This window comes from Acipenser ruthenus, chromosome 3 (assembly GCF_902713425.1).
Source record: "Acipenser ruthenus chromosome 3, fAciRut3.2 maternal haplotype, whole genome shotgun sequence".
NCBI classification, from domain to species: Eukaryota; Metazoa; Chordata; class Actinopteri; order Acipenseriformes; family Acipenseridae; genus Acipenser; species Acipenser ruthenus.
In genome coordinates, this window is record NC_081191.1 from 106,463,551 (window position 1) to 106,484,119 (window position 20,569).

Below are 20,569 nucleotides of genomic sequence, written 5' to 3' on the forward strand. Positions count from 1 at the left end.
ACCATAAGGGACTCACGCTATGTTTTAGAAATAAGAGAGAGTTTTGTTGAATGTGCTGAAATAGACCATTGGGTACTTTAGGTGACGTGTTCTTGGCCTGCTTGTCGGCCTTGATTAACACATATATACATGTATTAAAGTGTTAACGTTGATATCTGTTAAGACACTGGACTGCCCAGTGTGTCTTTCAGCTGGGGATACGACGTAGCCTGTAGCTACTCTATCCAATATTTAACCGTTAATAAACCGAGCGAGTACTGATCATACTCCGATTCGTAAAAAACTTTAAATACATGAGTCTGTCAATTTCTTGAGTTCTGTATTAGTCATCTGGGTATACTGCGGGTCCAGAGCACGAACTGTATCTCACTAGGAGTAATAACATCTCTGTCCTCCTAACGTCTCCCCTGAGATAAGAGTGTATGCTGAGCAGTTCATAAGAGTACGTAAAGAAATCTGACCACGCGGATTTCGTGACATGGTTCAGGTTTTCAGATGTTGAGGGAAGGATTACAGTTCATGAAATCCTGAAACTAATAGAATCCTGCCGCCTTTTTGCTTTCTGAGAATATGCCTTTGCCCTTTGCAAATTGAAAAGCCAGGCTCTGGACTTCCTGCTTACTCAGAGGAAACACTCACTGGGCTAAAGTCTTTACAAGACTTGCCAGCTCACCTTCACCCTGCAGAAGATGACATCTTCTGCTGTAACCTTTTAGAATAGTCGATTCACAAAAGTCAGTTACACATGCAGGTTAGGTAACAATGCATATTCTTTATTTCAAAGTTGTGCTCATTATGTGGTCAAGTAAGTATAGGTAAGTATAGGTAAGCTAATAATAATGTTATGAGGAACATACAATACAGTACAACAACGTTTTACAATATCGATCCTCTTTTCACAAGTAACACATAGCGTAAAGGGGAGGCTGTAGCTCAATCTCCCCTTTCAATGACAAGAAAAGCTGCAAGTGAGCAGATTGTGTTGTTGACTTGTACATTTAAGAAAGAACCATTTTCCAAAGCAGCAATTCACTGGTATCCTCAAACTCCAGGGGCCAGCATAATTCTTCTGTATTGCTGTTCATTACTGCTTTATTTAATTATTCTGTTCCCTCCAAAGTTTAGTTCAAGCGATCGATTGCTGGGAAGGTGCAAATGCTACTGAAACCACTCTGTTGGGTGGTATTTGCCCAATTGTAATAAAAAGCTTTTGAGCCTACCTGCGTCTGCGGTATCTCTCTGGCATTACCCAACAACCGAGTTTATGAGCACTGTTGTGCTCCTGAAGATTCCAAGAAACTGTTCTTTGCAAAGCAGTAAGCACCTAAACACATGCGTATAGAAGTTTGAGAACGCAGAGGCAGGAAGAGGTTTGGATACACTGTTTTTAAAGATGGTGGTTCAGTTAAAGTTGCATTTAGGACATGTCCCCTACACCTGCTCATAATTGGTGTGTGTGTGAGGGTTACACATGAGAATGTGGAATCAATTGATTTGTGCAACTCACAATTATACACAGATGAGCAAAAGCACAACTTTTACACTACACAAAGTACATAAACAGTCCCAGGATGTGTGTGGATATCACTGGAGTCAGAATCCACCAATAGGAAAAGTGAACACCTGGAAATCAGCCTTGAGCCACTGATTTACAAGATGGTTCACGGAGCAGATGACACATGCTCTTCAGTGTCGTCTAATGGTAGAGCTGCACAATCCAAGGTATAATTAAATGTGCAATTGATGTATAAAATACACAGCCCATGGCTGGATTTGAACTAATACTTAACCATTACAGCAGTCTTAGTAGCAGGTTCCCAATACACATTGGCTTTCCTCCCCTCCTTTTCTCTAGGGCAGTGGTTCTCAACCCTGGTCGTTTTTGTTCCAACCGAGCTCTCAATAACTTAACCCTTCATGGAACCAAGCTTTTTACTTTTTTAAAAATGAGTTGGAGATTAAAATTAAATATAAAATGATTTAAAACAGAACTTGAATTCTCCAACAGTTAAGTTAATCAATTTAAAAAAAGTCAAATTTTTCATTCAAGTACTTGAGAGCTCAGTCAGAACAAGACACACCAGGACAGTGGGTGCCCAGGACCAGGGTTGAGAAGCACTGCTCTAGGATTTTCATGGAATTGAATCCTATTTGCACAACAGCAGTGCTAGCTCTAAAAACAGGTTACAACTTACCCCTCCACTAACTAGGAAGGCAATGTTTCCTCCTAGGAGTACATGTTGGTACAGATTGCAAGGGGAGGGTGAATAAAAACATATTCAATTTATAAACTGTAAAAATGTGGCTTGCCTATGAACACTGTGGTAGAAACTGGACCAAATCATTCTTTGATACCGTTCCCTTGAAAAGGGCAAAAGGTGTCCAGGCATGTAAAAAGGTCTAGTTGATTGTTAGAGATCTCGTCACCCTCAACCCATGCTTGAGAGTCACACAAGTTTTACTGCAAACCCTCTTCATTTCATGGCTGAAAACCAAAAGTTTTAAAAGCATCATTTAGTGAACCAACAGCAGAATCCTCTCATGGTAAAGCAAGCTACTGAAAAAGGACATTCAAATGTTAGCTGAATAAGGCTGCAGGCATCATTTTAGCCATCCAATACCCAGTTAATTCAGACCCATTGATAGATGAAAATGTGAAAGCTAAACGGCACGAGACAATTTCAGTCAAAGATTTTTATTAAATAGAAACCCAACATCGCATAGCTTTGGCAGCAAACACTACAACAGCAAGTAGAAGGACTCCCACTGCAACTCCCAAGACTGGAATATAGGGGACCAGAGGAGGAGTCGCACCTGAAAGCAGACAATGGCAAGCATTAGGACCCTGAGGAAGCTACACAATACCCAATGTGTGCACTGGGGAAGAGATGCAAGTGTTGGGTACAAGAGGCAGAGCTAGTTAGCCTGGAGGGCTTAGTTTGAAAGCACAGCTACTGGTTACATTATGTAGCGTGCCTGGGACAAGCATTTGTTTGGCTAAAACTTGCAACAGAAGGAGGTCTAGAAAAACCACAGCCCCTGCAGGTGCCATATTGGCTCCAGATTCCCCTTTGGTGCAATACACAAAGCTTATCATGCAAGAGCCAAAATGGCAGCAGTTTCCTAACCTTCTCCGTCACCATGCAAAGGAACGCAATTACAGGGCAGGCAGGGGATTAGTGTCTTGGTGCTTTACCGCTTACCGGCTGCTTGAACACTGGCAACTTCCCCCTCAGGTACAATTTGGACCGGTCCAGCAGAAATATAGCCTTTGACAGAGTCAGCCAGCTCAACACTGCGGGCTGGAAGACATACCCCAAAAGAGTTGGATCCAAAAAGGAGCAATTGGGAGTCGATAGAACATACAAATGGGTATCATCCACTGCAGGAGAGGTCCTACACCCTGCCTACCTGATCTCTTGTCTCCAGCGATACAGGTCTGATTGCAGACACCTGCCTTCCCAGAAGCACAAACAAGAGCTAGACAGTGGAAGTACATCTGCAAAACACAAAGGTCAGACAGTGTTAGAGCCCTAGTTCAGTCAAATACACAGCCAGCCAATAGAAAGCCATTTCTAGAGCAGGACTGCCCATTTCTGACCTTGGAGTCATTCCACACCAGTTTAAATAGGGAGCCACTTCAGGGTCTGGATGGAGGTTTAAACTATCGTTTGACATGGAGTAGATGGACATGCATTAACCCGAGGGCGAGAATGCAGATCAAAAGGTTCGGGTTGAGCTCACTGAAAAGTTACCAACCTGTTGCCACAGGGCATGGTTTGCAACAGACTGAGCCTGGACCTCAAGCCTCTTGGCGAGAGGGCTGGCAGACACTGGGTGGAACCGGGTCTTGTAGGAGTCACCACTGACCAGACAGCTGCAGAAAGGAGGAGACGACAACATTGGAGGCAATCGCACACTGGGTTTCGTGGCATGAAGTACAGGACAGAGGTATTCATTTTAGGAAACTACTGCATCCTAGCACATTTGGAAGCCTCCAGAAAAGACTTCCTAGTGTATTATACATGCAGTTCCCACCAGAGGGAAACTGTCATGGTGTGTTTTCTACCATACGTAGGTGAACACCAATCAAGGCAAATACAACTCATTTCAGAAGTACATGAAACCAAAGCCCATTGCAATGCTGAAAAAGGCCTTTGCCAGGTCACGCCGACAAGATTACAAGTCATATCCATCTAGGCATCCAGGTTATCATGCAATGCAAGTTACTGCAAGTCTACAGCATAGTAAGAGTAGCAAGTAAAGTTTAGACCGCTACCAAAGCACACATCCTAAAAGCTAGCATAAATGACAATGAAACTCCAGCTCAACACCATCTGCCTGCTTACTCTAGTCACCCCCACCCCCTTACCCGTCAGTGACCAGGTCCCATTGAGGGGTGGCGTCCATTTCAGGGGTCTCTGTGGCCCAGCAGTCCCGCAGGATGAGGTGGTCAGCCAGGTTCTGGTGGTGGAGGAGCACAACCTCCAGGAACAAGGGTTCCAGCCCAGACTTGGACACAGGGAACTCCCGATAGAACTGGGAGAAGGTCACATCTGGCGGGAAGGAGAAAGTTTGACGGAGCGCCCATCACTGCTATGCTTTTAAAGCGCTTTACGTGTATAAACACCATTCCTGGTGGGTTATGGATGAAAGACTACAGAACCTGGCCATTAAGGTAGGTGGGTATGAAGGGGTGTACCAGGTACCAACCTCTTGCTAGACGGGCCTTCAGATTCAGAACGTCTCTGGCTTTGGGGCCTGGGAAATCAAGAAATGGAGTCATAGTAGTAGGAGGATACTGGTAGTCAGGATAAAAGTTGACCAATAGTGTCCCGGGACTGGGCAAGTTAAAACTAGGCACTAGAAGCCATACCTCTCTGCTCAGAGCTGTAAGGATAGAACTGCAGGGATCCAGAGTAAGGGGCAGGGACAGCCTTCCTTTCAGCTAGCAATTTTATAGTGTCATTGAGGGGGTAGCGGCAGCGGATGGTCAGCCTACGGGAGACACGTTGCACAGAAACCACTTCATTGGAGTAGCATTTGATAAGACTACCAAGGTCTTTAAAATGCAGTTGAAACACATTACTGTACACCATTTCCAATTTATTAAATGGTTCCTTCAGAGGAAAATCTTCACAGGAAGTACACCGTTATCTATTGGACAGCGTGCCCCCCCCCCCCCCCCCAAGTCTAAAAAGTCAGTATCGAGAGGTGCCAGTGTAGGCCCATTTCAGGCCTTCTAGAAGTGCAGGACTCCTCATGCTCACCTGTATTCAGAGTCCCTGGTGATGACTGGAGCATTGGCTGGGAACAGCGCTCTGGTATACACCACCTCATTCTCATAGATCAGGTAGTTCTCCACAATCTGAAACATTGCCATATCAAGCCATTAGTACAAAGCGCCCCCACCCAATACTAAATTAGAATAGCAGCCCCATTTGAAAAATCTGTATTCCAATAGCAAATTTTAAAAAGACACACCAACAGGAGTTGCCACTTGGGTTTATCAAATATGCAATTAAAAGCAGTTCAAGGGGAAGCAATCTTGGAGTAGTGTTTACGAGGGCAGACATGCCAGGCTAGTCCACAGCACTTTTAGGGATACGTATTGCATCTCGTACAGTCCACCAATACAAGACCTGTATGAAGGGCTATTGCACGAGTCTACAGCACCAAGCAGGAAACCCACCTTGCTCCTGGTCCCACACGTGTTGACAGTGAAGGTGAAGAGAGCCCTGGTTGAGTCAAACTCTTTGGGTTTGCAGGTCTTATCCAGCAGGGTGGTCTTGCTGGGTTCCACTACTGGTATGGGCTCCATGGTCACAGCCACCACTGTCATCACACCATTAGGCATGCACACTGAAGAGAATGGGGTGAAGTTGAAGCATTCAATGAGAACTTGCTGCATGAACCAGTTCAAGATTGCCACACCAAATCGTGTACCAAGTGGCCTTGAGACAATACCTACAGCTATGGCCAAATGTCCTGTGGGACCCTGTAGAATTAAATTGCTTCAGTCAAACAAAGCCTGCTGAATACTAAAGGATCATGCCGTGGTGCAGGTTTACTGGTAGATGCCTTCACCAATATGGGTAGAAACATGACCGCAGACCAAGAGGCCAGGTAGACCATTTAGAAGTTGGGCAAATGGCATTACGGATTGTTGCACTGAAACAATATGTAATCGGTGGAATATTCTCTCTAGCAATGGAGAAGGAGGAGTCGGGTATATGGCTAAAGCATATGTTAGAGATTGTTTAGTCAACACGTGTAGAAAATGGCAAGGCATGGAAGCAGGGAGGTGTAGAGCACCAAGACAAAGTCAAGCCCACTTTGGGGAGCTACTTACCTAGCAGCTGCTTGGTAGGAAATTGACAGCGCTGTACAGCGGATAGCACTGCCGCGAGTGTCCTAATATCAATTAGGGTCAGTTCTACTCGAACAAAGAGGCCTTGGAGAGAGATATCCTGGAAAAGAGGGAGACAAGCGACACGGGGGAAAAAAAACATCCCAGTTTGATGGCACACCAACAGAGGGGCAGGCTTTCCAACCTAGTCATGCAGGGAGAACTACAGATTTAACAAGGCTCAGGTTTGCTCACACACCTAAACAAAGGAAAAGAAAAAGTCTCAAACCCAGAACGAGAATGTAATCCTACAAAACACCCAGTTCAGCCTCTAGGGAGACTCTGCCAAGTACATTCCTAATGGCCCCCAGAAATGTGTACCTCATAGATGCAGCCGATACTGAAGAGCGGCACCTCTAGAATAAACTTGGTCTGGTTGGTGAGGATGTAGCCCCGTTGAGCCGCCAGCTCAGAGGTAAGCTGGTGTTTCTCAATGTACATGGCCCAGAGGTGGTCCATGTTCCCACGCGTCACTTCAAAGACTAGGCTCTTTTCAGTACAAGAGCCCTTGATCACAGGAAGTACTGGGGAGGAAAGAAGAGTCAAGAGCCTGAAGTGTATGCCAATAGAAAAGCCAGCCACACCTTCAGTAATGCAGTCAAGCGTCAACAGTTCAGACAGACAGTCTTCTTTGGGCAGCAGTGCAGTAACATCATTTCTCTCAAATCAGCAAGCGCCAATAGGGGTGCATGGCTGTTAGTGTGGGAGGTGTATGCAAAACCCCAAGAAAGAGGCAACCGCATGCTAGCAGCAAACATTTTCTGGAGTCTTTCAAGCTAGCTCAACTGAAAAACGTGGAGACAGACACCTTCATGAGGTAATTCCCTGGGTGGGCACACAACCAGTGCACCAATCCTTAGGTTGAGAGACTTGGTCCAGCCAGAGGGTCTTCATGCCAACAAAGCTCTCAATTAACAATTGATCTAATTTGTTGATTTTGACTCAAACATTAAAGTCTCTTACAGTTGATGGTTTTAGAAATGCACTGGATTCAAGGTACACTACCCACATTGAGGCCTGAAGAGAAGTGTTGAATGTGTCCAGTTAAATCAAATAATTAGACCCATTAAGTAATTGAGAGCTCAGGGGGAACGAAAACCAGAACACACTGTAGCCCGCCAGGAACCGAGTTTGACACCCCTGGTCTAGTCAGTCAGTGCTCAGGGACACTTCCCAGCCTTAATACTCACCGACATCCTTAATCTGACACACAATGGTGGCAGGGTGGAAATAAGGCGCATTCTCAGGGATGATGTTCAAGGTGTAGTTGATATTCAAGGTGAACTCCCTCACACCATTGCCAATATACTGCCAGAGAACAACAAATGGTGTAAAGAAGCACCAACAGTCAGCAACTGTACTGGAGAATAGACCGGTACAGCTTGGGTCTTAAGCTTTTCGATCCATCAACATATAGGCATGCTTTCATCTCTACCTTTTGTGGGATGAGTGGGTGGGTGAAGGGGACCTTCAGGACAAAAGACTTGGTGCCATTGGGGTGCTGGACCTCAGTTAGCACAATGCCTTGGTTGATGGCCTCAGGAAGGGTCAGAGGAACCCCATTGATGGTGAAGTTCTTAAGCTCAACATCAGGGTTGAAGATGCCAAGGGTCACTGTGAAGACCTTTTCTGCTGGGATGGTATCTACGAACGCAGGCATTTAGGAGGTTAACAAGATGGAGAAGGATTTGCATTACAGATTTAAAGCCAGGGCTAGTGTTTTAGTCCAGGACATCCCCCACTGTCCCTCCCAGGGGCAAGAACCAAAGCAGGCCTAAAAAAGGGACATCATGCTTTAGGCTGCATTACACATTGGCACCAGAGCAAGGCCATTAAAATTCCATGCTGGAAAGCAGGCAGCGTACTCACTGTTGACGACAAAGGGGGTCTCAGCAATAGAGGGGGTGCGGACTGGCTTGAAGGAACGGTGCTGGGTCGCTTCCCACAGGTCATCTGCCCACTGGTGCTCAAGGTACAGGTCAATGGCGTAGATCCGGTTGTACTGGTTATTTATGACACGACTCTGAAGAGACAGAAGGGCATGGTCACGAGACTGAAGCAGGAGGTGGACTCCATTAAAAAAGCATGCAGAATCAAGGCTGGAAGGGAAGGTTAATTTGGCCAGTACACACTATGCAAGTCACAGCTCCCAACATGTAGATTAAAACCCGAGTAAATCCTGGTCAGTTAAAACTTCTCGGCCACGGGAGCATTTCCCAGGTGTCTGGGATATCAGAAGCAGGTGGACTGTCAAAGTACTCATCTAGAGAAACACCAAGGGCACACGATCTAGGGGTATATAGAGTCTGCAACACATCCAGAACCTGCCTGGTTGTCAGTGAAGGAACGCCAGAGCCAAACCCTCCACCCCCTCTCCTGTAAAACCCCCGTTACCTTCAGGTAGCCACCCTCCGCGCCATAAGGAACGGAGATTTCTATGAAGGTCTGTGACAGAAATACAATGAGTTCTGGTGATAAATCTTCCTCCCGACCTGTGAGGGCGCTAAAGAACGGGAGGAGAAGTATCTGGAAGGGCTGGCCTGACAGTTCGTTTCCGGGACCGGAAAGTGGGTCAGCCTGGAAGGAAGCGAGACTCTGTTGTAAGACCGTATTGATTTGACAGGTAAACAAGGGGCAGCTGCAAGTAATAAGGCAGCTGCAACCGTTTACCTAGATATCATGCGGGATTACATATAGGGGCCAGGGTAACGCTGTTCTTTTCCTTCGTTTGGGTTAAACGTTTGGAGAGAGAAGGATCGAGAGAGGAGCTCTCATCGTTAAAGAAAATAACTACGTGTTGTGTTGGTCTGTGTTTTTCACCACCAGACAGTTAAAGCACTACTCCGGAGCTGTCGCCAAGGGTCAGCACTATCCGGAGCACCACTGCACCCCGCGCTATCTGTGTTTGCCCCAGCAATACTGCACTCACCCAGGACTGGTGACCGTCTGTTTGTTTTTGTTCAGGACTGTGCCTTGTTTATTGTTATCCCCGTGCGTTACACATCGTTGTGTATCGCCGGGGATTTAGTTGCTTTGCGGTCACCAGACCTGGAAAAAAGAATAAAGCACTGTTTTCACTGGAATACCGTTGTCTGCCTGTCACTCCTGCACCGCATCACCGCTACACCTGTTCCCCTTACTTACCACAAGGTCTCATTGACTTTCAGTTCATAGTTCCGTCTACGGATAGTGGCAAGGTCAAGCAGCTTCCCCTCCACACCCATGGCAATACCCTTGTCCTGGAACTTCTCTATATGCAGGACCAGTGGAGTGAGGACTCTGGGAGCAACCCAAGCCAAATGTGTACCATCAAAAGTGCCAAGATCTAGGAGGGAAAAGACAGTTTGCTTTAAAAACTTGTATCCATTAGGGATTTCTGTATAAAAGGAAGTGCAAGCAGAAGGCAAGCAATATGGCCCTTGTTTGTAGCATTCTGTAGTGCTAGCATGCAGAGATGTTCCTTTTGTAACCTAGTAGAAGTAACTGTACTAGTAATTGTCCAGTTAAAAAAAAGGACCACACCATGGCAGTCGTTTTACATGGCCTCTGGACCATGGCAAGATAACCAAGCTTTAGATCTTACTCTTGGTACAGGCAGCAGAAGTGTCCACCAATAGCAGCATCCACCTTTGCTTGTAGAAGACAGTTGCCCGGATTGCTTCCACTTGGATTCCATTAACCTGGAAGAACATGGCATGAACTCACAGGCACAGAAGCAATGCAAGTGTGCTTGGAGACACTGATGGAGCAATATGGACCTCTGCTAAAAACAGAACCCGATATTTTAATAGTGCTTTTGGAGAGGTCTTACTGTAAGCATTTCTGATTCCGGCATGTTATAGGGCGAGCGGAAGAGGATCCTACTGGAGGTGGAGTTGATCATGTAGCCCCGAGACTGGGCCACGGAGGCATTCATGGATTTGGCTGGCTGTCCGGTCTTGTGGAACACAACCTGCCACACTGACATGATAGCTTCCTGGGCCTGGAACACAGGAGAGACAGCAGCTGGTCAGAAGGTCTAGGGGCTAGTCTAGTTTCATGGGACTGGGGAAGGAGGCAAGAAGCTAAGTTGACTGGGAAAGTGTCTAGTGATTTTAGCTAGACAAGTTATGAAGCTTGAGAGTTCACACTTGCATAGATTAGCAGCAAGTCACAAGCCTGCATAGAATATAAACTAGGACTGAAACATAGGCACTTAATATACACCCAATTAGGGATACGGTTGTGTACGAGAGACCAATCGGTGGGGAGGTCCAAGTGTGATGGTCTAGTTGCTACAGAACTCCGCTGCCAGTGAGGGATTGATGGAAACAGGACTCCACAGCAATATGTTGATCAAGTCCCAAGGCCTCACTTGGTGCCCTTCTTGCAAGCCCATCCTAATAGGCCAACGTGCATGGTCTTGCAGGAATGGTTACATGTTGCTCGTGTCACGACAGCTTTCTTGCAGAAAGGCGAGAGTCATGCCATGGATGCCTTATTCCCCAGACCCAAGCCCAATTGAACATCTGTGGGATGAACTTGGGCGGCATGTGGCTTCTAGGGCTCGGAGACCACTGAACAGGCAGATGCTTATCCACGCATGACGAGAGGAATGGGCCAGGATTCCACAAAACATCCAGAAACCTGGTGCAAAGCATGCATACTGCTTCCAACAGTGGCCACACATGCTAGCCTGTGACTTACAGTATCCCCTGTCCCCCCCCCCCCCCCCCCCCATTACATCAGATGGTAAAATATCAATTGTTGGTCAGCACAGTAGAGTCACTGCAGCGAGACAAAGTCCTTTTTCAAATAGATCTAGTGCATTTTATCCAAATATGAGATACATTTGATGCTCATTCATATATATATGGCAGCATGAGCATTTGCAGCAAACAGCAATCATGTTGTATTAACATGAGCCATACCTTTTGTTAAATTAGAAATATAGGACAGGTTGCAGAAAGACAAGCTAATAGTACTGCTCACAGCAAGATGCTACTGTGAGCTGGATAGCAGCTTGTAAGCAAACAGGAGTGGTTTTTAACTTACTGCAGGGAGAGCAGCTTGCCAGTCTTCAGTATCCATCCCCTCCTGAGCAATAACTGGCACATTTCTCCTTACAGATATCTAAAGATGACAAGGGGATAACGTTATACAATCATTTAGGTTCAGACCTCCCTATAGCTTAAAGACGATCTAGCAGCCCGTCACTTTACAGAAGTAGATGGCTAGATCAGCCAAGAGGAACCCTGTTACAGGTACTGGGCTCTGAAGTCACAACCAGCCAGAATTAAGCCATGCAGCAAGAAGTCTGCTGAGAATTTGATACAAGCTTCTGAAGGAGTACAAGGTATAACTGTAAACAATCATGAACACTGCATTTTAGCAACACCAACAGTGGCAGGTTGCATTTGTTGCCTGGGTTTGGTAGAAGACTACGCAACCAGATTCTGTGTATTGGTGCTAGAGAAAGAAACAAATGCACCCCACACTTGCAATGAAACAGAACCACTACAAGAGTCTGTAGAAAGTGCCAAGCAATGAAAGTTAAATTAACTTTTTGGATATTATGTTGACTGGGGGGGGGGGGGGGGGAGGGAGACAGAGAGAATCAATAATTCATCCTTCAGTTTAATGCTGTAAACAATATAAAATGCACAATTGTGCAAATATGGGAAGCAAAAAGGCAATGCACACCAATTTGGATTTGTAATAAAAGCAGACAAAAGGTTTCCAAAGAGATTCTACAATACTTGTAATTCAATTAGTGTTTGGTATTCTGTCCTAAACCAGTTTCAGTTGCAACATGTTGACAAAATAAAATATGGGGAAATATTGGTTGAATTAGAGTATTGTTTTATTAAAACTGGTACCACAGTGGCGCAAAAAGGTAGTTTAAAAAGAAAAGAATCTGCAGAAGGATAATGGACCAAAGGGTGAGGCATTATTGTGGGCAATGTATTATAGCTAGTGGGAGTACAGGTCAAACCCAGGACTGGAGAGGTCTTACCTCCATGTAGTTCTCTTCACAGACGATTTCGCGGGGGTACCACTGCTTGGTAGTACTGCACGTCATAGAGAACGGGTAGTAAGTCTCTCTGCTGAACTGGTCGATGCGAACGAAACGGAACCTCAAGCTAAACTCCGAATCACTCTAAAGAGAGAAAAGCAATTAGTTTACAAGGAGACACTGTCGCTTGTAATAATGCTGGCATACATACGGAGCTGGCCGTGTGAAGTGCGACCGCACAGGACTCACATTGCTGGAGACGTGACAAGCAAAGAAAGAATCCCTGAATATCAGGTCGCCGGGGATATTAACAGAGTAGGTAAAGCCACAGGATGCGGCGTATCTATCGTCCAGAGGGTGAATGCCGTCGTTACCTAAACACAAAAAAGGCTTAATTGGATGTTGAGGCATCCTGCAAATACAAGTTACCGATCAAATCATATTTACCAATGATATCGAAGCGAAAGTTCCCTCCAATTAGGAAGCTTCTTTTCGTCGTCATCCAGAAGTATCGGTCCCGACACTCATTAACAAAGGTCCCTGCGGGCAAAGAGACAAGAGACTTACTCTCACTTGCAGTGGTTCAATAACTATTCAGAGAACTAACCGGTTTTAATAACGAAAACAACGTTGATTATACGGCAAATACAGTGCGCTTTTAAGAGCAAGACCGTGCTAGGGCAGAGACAGCTTGTAACATTTCAGACAAACTTCCCGTTTAAGCAGGTCAAGTGGCAGCTACAAAAGACCACGGAACAATTAAATAAACGCCACTTACCTGGTGGCGCTTGCGCCTTCGCATCCAAAGGTAACAGCATACACAATACAACTCTGAGGATGAAAAAAATACATGCAAGAAGTGTTATTCAGACACACGCTGTATCCTACACAAACTCGGGTGTACTCAAGACACTGCATACCTTTACACGGCAACGCAAGAACAAAACATATAGAAATGAAATACAGTAACGCAAAATCATTGTATTTATCTTGCTCTTAATTGTATTATTACTTGTACTGTGATACTTGAAATGTATTTGCTTATGATTGTAATTCGCCATGGATAAGGGCGTCTGGTAAGAAATAATAATAATAATAATAACGCAAGCATCTAAAACCGCGTAGCCATTAAAGACATAAGCAAACCAAACACTATAACACATCAAACTCACCCTAAAAGGAGTTTACAATCCATGATACCCATCCTTCGTGCCAAAGCCAGCCACCAACCCACAAGCAGCACAGCGTGTATTTATAATAAAGAAACCGATATACTCGCTTGCTAGAGTAGGACTGGTTACAGGATTATAAAGCCGCCTGAATTAGCTTGCAACCAATCGGGGCGGCAGCACCTGAGTTTAATAATCCGTTTATTGGAATGATCTTAATTATTGACAAATGGGAGGGTGTTTATCATTTGCCCCCTCCCGAGGCAAAGCCGAGGAGTGTTGGGTTAATCTTCAGAGGGTTTTGATTACAACAACGGTATTTAATAATATAAATACACATAATACAGTAGCGCTAAGTAGCGTGCAATTTATACCGTTTTACTATTTCAGCCGTGAACCAGTGTTTCACCAAAAGGTTCACTGATCCGAATCACCCGCAGCGCTTCATACTATAGTGCCACCTAATGGTAGATCTGCACAACCCAATGTCTTTAAAGCTAAGGCATTACCAAAATGCAACCGAACCATCAATAATAGTGACATTGTGGACAACTGCACCATTAGTTTACAGCGAAGGCAATAACCCGTAACATATTCTTGATACACATTATTAAGCAATTATGAATGCTCTCAGTTACTGTATCTTCTCAAATGTTGTTTCACTAAATGGTAAGGCATCTTGATCTCCTTGGAGTGCTTCGTAATCCATTGGTAGTAATTTAAAAATGTAAAATGAATATTGTAACAACCCCGGTGTAGGATGTTTCACGTGTTGTAATAAAGACACGACAAGCTGTTTGTGTATAGAACCATGATGAACCCCGTGACAACGCACAGGCCAAGGGTAAAACAGTAACTAGCATGCATAGCGTAATGTGGTATAACAATAAGCCACAAGGTGGCGTAGTTTACATAATAACTCTACAACATCTCCCTTTTTATATTGGTCCACTTTCCTTAATTACCCTATAAGGGAGACACAAGCAAGAGTGAATTGACCAATCGATTACATAACACTTGGTTTGATTACTATTAGTAGTATTCATAAACACTTTTTTTTAAACATGCCTTTCTGAGCAGAAAAGGAAAAGAAAGAAGGAGAGAAAAAAAAACACAAACAAACTTGAACTGAACCCTCCTGTAAAGTCCTAAACAGGTAACCTATTATTTTGCTGTTAGATCAGTTACAAATTGAGTCTGTCTGGTGTTCTTAACTGTCTTCCACTGCGAGAGAAGACAGGGATCTTGTCCGCAGGGAGCTGTTTCACTCCAGGTGTGGTGCTGCACTCTCCTCTGGCTGGTGTGCTTGGCCCTGAAACACCAACCGGTGTGCTAACTTGCTTGAAGTTCTCATCCTCGTAGCCCTCTGGAACAACAGCTGCATACTCTCCCCTTTCCTTACTTGGTCTAGCAATACTGGGGTTTGTGAGCACCTCCGTTGGGTCGTGAGCAGGCAGTCCATAGCCTTGTCCAACTGGTTGTTCTGCAACTCGCAGATCCACGCGATTACGGTGGTAAAGGTTACCCTCTACATCCACCAGATAAGAGCGAGGCGCAACCCTCTGTACACAGGTACCCAGCCTCCAGCGGCCAGTCCTATCCCCAGGGAGTGGCTTCATACGGATCGGGTAAACAGTAACTAGCATGCATAGCGTAACGTGGTAGAACAATAAGCCACAAGGTGGCGTAGTTTACATAATAACTCTACAACATAGGACGCCCAAAACACTCCACGGCATAAAAGACTAGTGTTTTGAATACATGTTGCTAACACACTGAGTGTAACGAGCATACGTTCAAAACACTCCCTTTCAGAAAAACAAAAATACATATTTTTGTATAGAAAACGTTGTTTACAAAACTCTATGTTGTTGTGTTCTCACAGCAAAAAGTTTGTTTGCATCGGAAATCCTGAACTGAACTTAGCTCCGGATGGCATAGCAGCAATGTCATTTTTGAGTATTTTGAAATTACAAAATACTCAGGCATGTATATTTTTCAATACAAAAGACTTATACATTAGCATTTGCATTACACATTACAAAAATACAAATGCAATGAAAATACGTGTTTCAATTACATGTATTTTCAATACTGCCCATCCCTGACTGTGAAAGAATTACATAAGGAATGAAAAGGAGGCAGGCACAATACGATTGATAGAGTATTACCGATATTAACTTTTCTATACATTATTACCTTTTCTATACATTTATAGTGAGTTTGACACAAACACGTGGTCGCCATATAGTTGGAAATAACTGCTGTACGTTTGTTTACACGGTTTGAAAACAAGACTGCCTTGGCACATACGTGGTGGTTGTAACGGAATAAGAGAGTCTTTTTATGACCTTTGCATGCTTTCCAGCGATTTGACATATCCTCAGCTGTGTAGAGTCTCTTGCACACTGAAACACAGCCAGCAGAGCTAGCACAGCGTATTGTTATTTGCTCGTATTGAGGAGTAGCCTACAGGTACCGATAATTGTTCCGGCTGTTGTGTATTCTGAATAGCAGTTACTGTGATATTATTTTTGAACTGCTTTATCCTCAAATCACAACTGAAATAGCAAGAAACAAAATCTATCAGGTCGGCAATGAAAAAACATCCATTCCCGGGTCTTCATTTAACAACTTTTTTTTGTTTGTTTGTCTACTCAGCATTCTTCTCCCGTTACTTGGACTATAGCACATTTACACAGGTAAGTATAATTGTTTCGCACGCAAAACTATTCAATTTTAATACATTCATAACACAATAACAATTGAGTGGTGTGGGAAGACGTACAATAAATTTATTGGTAAAGAATATATTGCAGTTCACAAATTAGGGGACAGGGGGCGCCTGAAGTCTATTCAATAATATGCAGTTGTTTATATATATATATATATATATATATATATATATATATATATATATATATATATATATATATATATATATATATATATGGGTTATTTTATTTTATATTTTACTGAAAACAGTCCAATAAAATCAATTGTGCATATTTAAAAATATTTATTTTCAAATATAACAATACGTATCAGAAACCTATCTGTGTTTCGGTGTACATTTGTTCTATTTTAAATAATACTAGATTTTTAACTAAAATAGATTAACAGTTATAAAGAACGCCGAAATTAGTAGTGATATTAGGCTATATTTATTTAGCAGATGCCTTTATCCAAGGCGACTTATAGAGACTAGGGTGTGTGAACTATGCATCAGCTGCAGAGTCACTTACAATTACGTCTCACCCGAAAGACGGAGCACAAGGAGGTTAAGTGACTTGCTTAGGGTCACACAATGAGTCGGTGGCTGAGGTGGGATTTGAATCGAGAACCTCCCGGTTACAAGCCCTTTTCTTTAACCACTGGACCACACAGCCTCCATTTATTTTATTTGATTCGACGTAGGATCCTTGTTGGACTTTTCAGCAATGGCTGGCGGTCGAAACTGGTTGCGTGGTTGTTTTCATGGTGGTTCAAGAGGCTGTAATTCTTGATTCAATATTGCTTGGGTTTTAAATACCAATGTTGTATCTAGTAAAAAAAAAAAAAAAAAAAAAAAAAAATCACTAAATGTATGTTCCAATTGCCAACTCCCGACTGGTCAACAAATCACCAGCAGTTGTTGAAATGTTCGACAAAAGAAAACTTAAATAAATTAAATATGAAAAATGTAATAAGAAAACAAGGTATAGTTATTTGCACTTATTATCAGGGCGTCTAGACTTCAGACAGGTTATTTTCACACACATTTTCCAAAACGTCATAGCAATCGATTAATCGAAGTTTGCGTCATTTATTACACTAGTAAAATAAATAAATGCACCTCGGTGAGAATGAATCGTTTCGTGTAGACTTTTTTGGTGTTATCTGAAGGGCTTGACCGAATTTCACTGTCTGATATGCAAAGATCCACAGTGGGTTAGAGCGCCCTTCTGGTTAGGATTTGAACTGCCCCCAGCTAATAGCTAAAAAGTGCAATATGGGGTTTGCTTTCAAAAGATATCGTCATGGACATGCATGGAATACCTAATGTGATCGAGATCATTGACATGGATTTTGCGTAACGTATTTGTAATGTAATGAGAATATGCGTGATTAGAGGAATTCACCAAACAATTAACTGTAAATACATTATGTACTGGGTTTGGGTGTTCGGTCCTAATTTTAAAAGCTTAATAAATGTATAATGAAGTGTTACACACATGGTAGACATGTACAATAACTAACAACTACAAACACAAATGACACTTCAAATATATGTATTTATAGCCTACAATCGTACATACTAAAATACATACAAAAGTAGATGTCAGCATAAGAAAATAAATTCCAACCAATATAGATAGATGGCTTACCCCCACCCCCCACAAAAAATAAATACAAAAAGTTTTTTTTTTTTTTTTAAATCCGTGCCCTCCGATTTTTACCCACATGCCAGATAATCGTAAATCAGCATTTTATATGTGAAGTTATCTAAATAAATGTACATTCTGCATGACACAATGCACAATTTTAAATGAAGTTTACAAATTATACAAAAAATAGATATTCACATTATTTTTTTATTTCATTTCCATTTGGCTGCTGCTGGTCAGAAAGCCGTCTCGCTGGTAGTTTCCATAAATTATGCTTCCATTCATTTTTCTTGATCTCGTTAGCATGCATTTTGATTAACGAGTTCCCCTTATTTAGTCGTTGAGACAGGACGTGATGTATTTGGCCTGCGACAATTAAGCTTTTTAACGAGAAATAAGTTAACTAACAACCTCATCGACTCAATTTCAAAGCATTAACAGATTCATTTAATTAACACTAAAGCATTGCTACTAAAGCTCTCGTTACTATACCACGATTTCAATGCAATAACACTGTTTTTTGAATATCCTGCCTGGTTTTTGGAATATCTCTTTTACTGAATCATCTACCGCTGTGCATACTGGGAGAGGTATTTATTTGTGGAGTTTAGTTACAGGTTAAATCTTGCCCAGGACACAAACGCACAATTCACTGCAGAGATAACACATTTCTATGGAAACCAGGAAATGAAATCAAAATGATCGTGTATAAAATACCATATGAGTGGTTTTAGTTAGTTTGATTAGTTTGAGTTTCTAAATTAAATCAGACTGTCCACTTGTTATTTATTGGCACTCAATAATTGTGTAGACAAAGGGCAAACGAGGAAACGCTTTATTCCATTTAATTAATATTTAAAACCTTTATTTTATATTCATAATGTATTCCCCATATTACAGTAGATCCTTATCTTAAGGCATAGCCAGACAACATCATCAATACACAACAAGTTTCCTTTTGATTTAATTCCATGTCTTATGTGTGTGCTACTAGGATCTGTCAGAAGGCACTCAGGAGCTGTGTCACAGACAACACTGGTATTTCAGTGCAGTAAATTAAAAACGGAACATGTACAGCAGTGTTTTATTACTTGCAACATTCCACTTCATGACCATTCCTCTTAGATCCTGGATTATATATGAATAAAAACAAAACCTTGTAGTGACATCATTCAAAAAACAAAATTCCTTTTATAGACCTTTTGGGTTTTGATGGCTGTTTGTGCATAATTGGGAATATTTACTGGGATTGCTTTTATCATGTTGGCACTGTACTTTCTATAGTTCATATCCTATTAAAAAACATTACAAACAATAGACACCAAGGGCAGGAAACACACAATGATTTATAACCAAACAAGACACTTCACAGCATATCTTACAGTAAGCCAGGGACCTGAACCTCCAGGAAATGTGTTATCCCGAACCACCCAAGTCCCAGAACATCTTTGCTCACCACAATTTAAAGTATGGAGATATACTGACTTAGCCTTTCCTCTTTCATTTCAGTTACAAAGGATGTTTCCCAGGGATGACCAAAAGTAAGAATTCTTTCATGTATGATTCAGAATTGTATATCTGTGTCTGCATTGATGCTGTGTAGCACTTTAGTGTTTTTTCTCTCCTCTGGTGTCAGAAAGTCTCAGTGTAACCCCAGCAATGGACCTACTAGAATACTGTGAACTGGAATGGAAAGGAATGACACCTCATGCTGATCAAATAAGGAAGGTATAAACAATCCTACAGAATCCTCCCCATGCTACTCAATTATAACCCATTAAATACATGACTATCTAAAAGTTCACTGTTGTTATTCCATGAATGTGGATGGCCAATTAACCGAGTGAGTTAGTTGTCTACAGGCATCTTCAGTAATACAAACACAGCACTCTATGAACGTTCATGCGGGAGTTTGTTTATTTAACAAGTACAATGTAACGAACATCCTTCAGATGAGTCGTGTCTCTTGTCAATTATCAGGGATGTCAACCTGAGTTTCCACAGTAAAAAATAGTCCAATATCAACCTGGCTTTAGTACCCACCACCTGTATTCCAAACTGGAATCAGGTTGTCAGTAGGGGCGAATGGGTGCAGTGTTGTTACCATAAATGTATCTGAGGGAGTCGATGATAAATACAAGAACCCACCAAACATTTGAGCATTTTCTCAGATGTGCTTGGAAGTAATCTTAGTATAGCAGTTAGTATGCATGTTAATGTAATTCATGACATTTTCATTGGGGAATTTCCTTCAACTTCTTGTTGTTGTATTGAAAACCTCTAATACAGCTTTAGATGCATGGTCATTTGTTTATCATTGTGGTCTCCATGATCTGTTTTCAGGCCTATGGAGAAATCTACAGGGTACATAATATCAGGTACATTTCGTGGAGACAACTACTGTGCATTGAGAGCGACACTGTTTCAGGTGCTCAGCAATGGCATACCCTTTCCATCCTGGATGAAAGAGCAGGATATCACAAAGGTACCTTTTTAAAGAAAGGTGGCTGTACATTGGTACATATTCATATTCCTATATATTTTTTTTTAATTCATACCTGTTTTTATAACTGTCATATGTGTTTTGAATAATTTTGGACAGCAGTTTCTCGTTTGATTTTTTTTTTTG

General features: G+C 42.6%; 1 pseudogene; it reads right to left on the bottom strand.

Moving 5' to 3' along the window:
* Positions 1 to 2,692: 2,692 nt before the first annotated feature.
* LOC131730567 (uncharacterized) lies at positions 2,693 to 13,674 on the bottom strand (annotated as a pseudogene).
* Between the last annotated feature and the right edge of the window lie 6,895 nt (positions 13,675 to 20,569).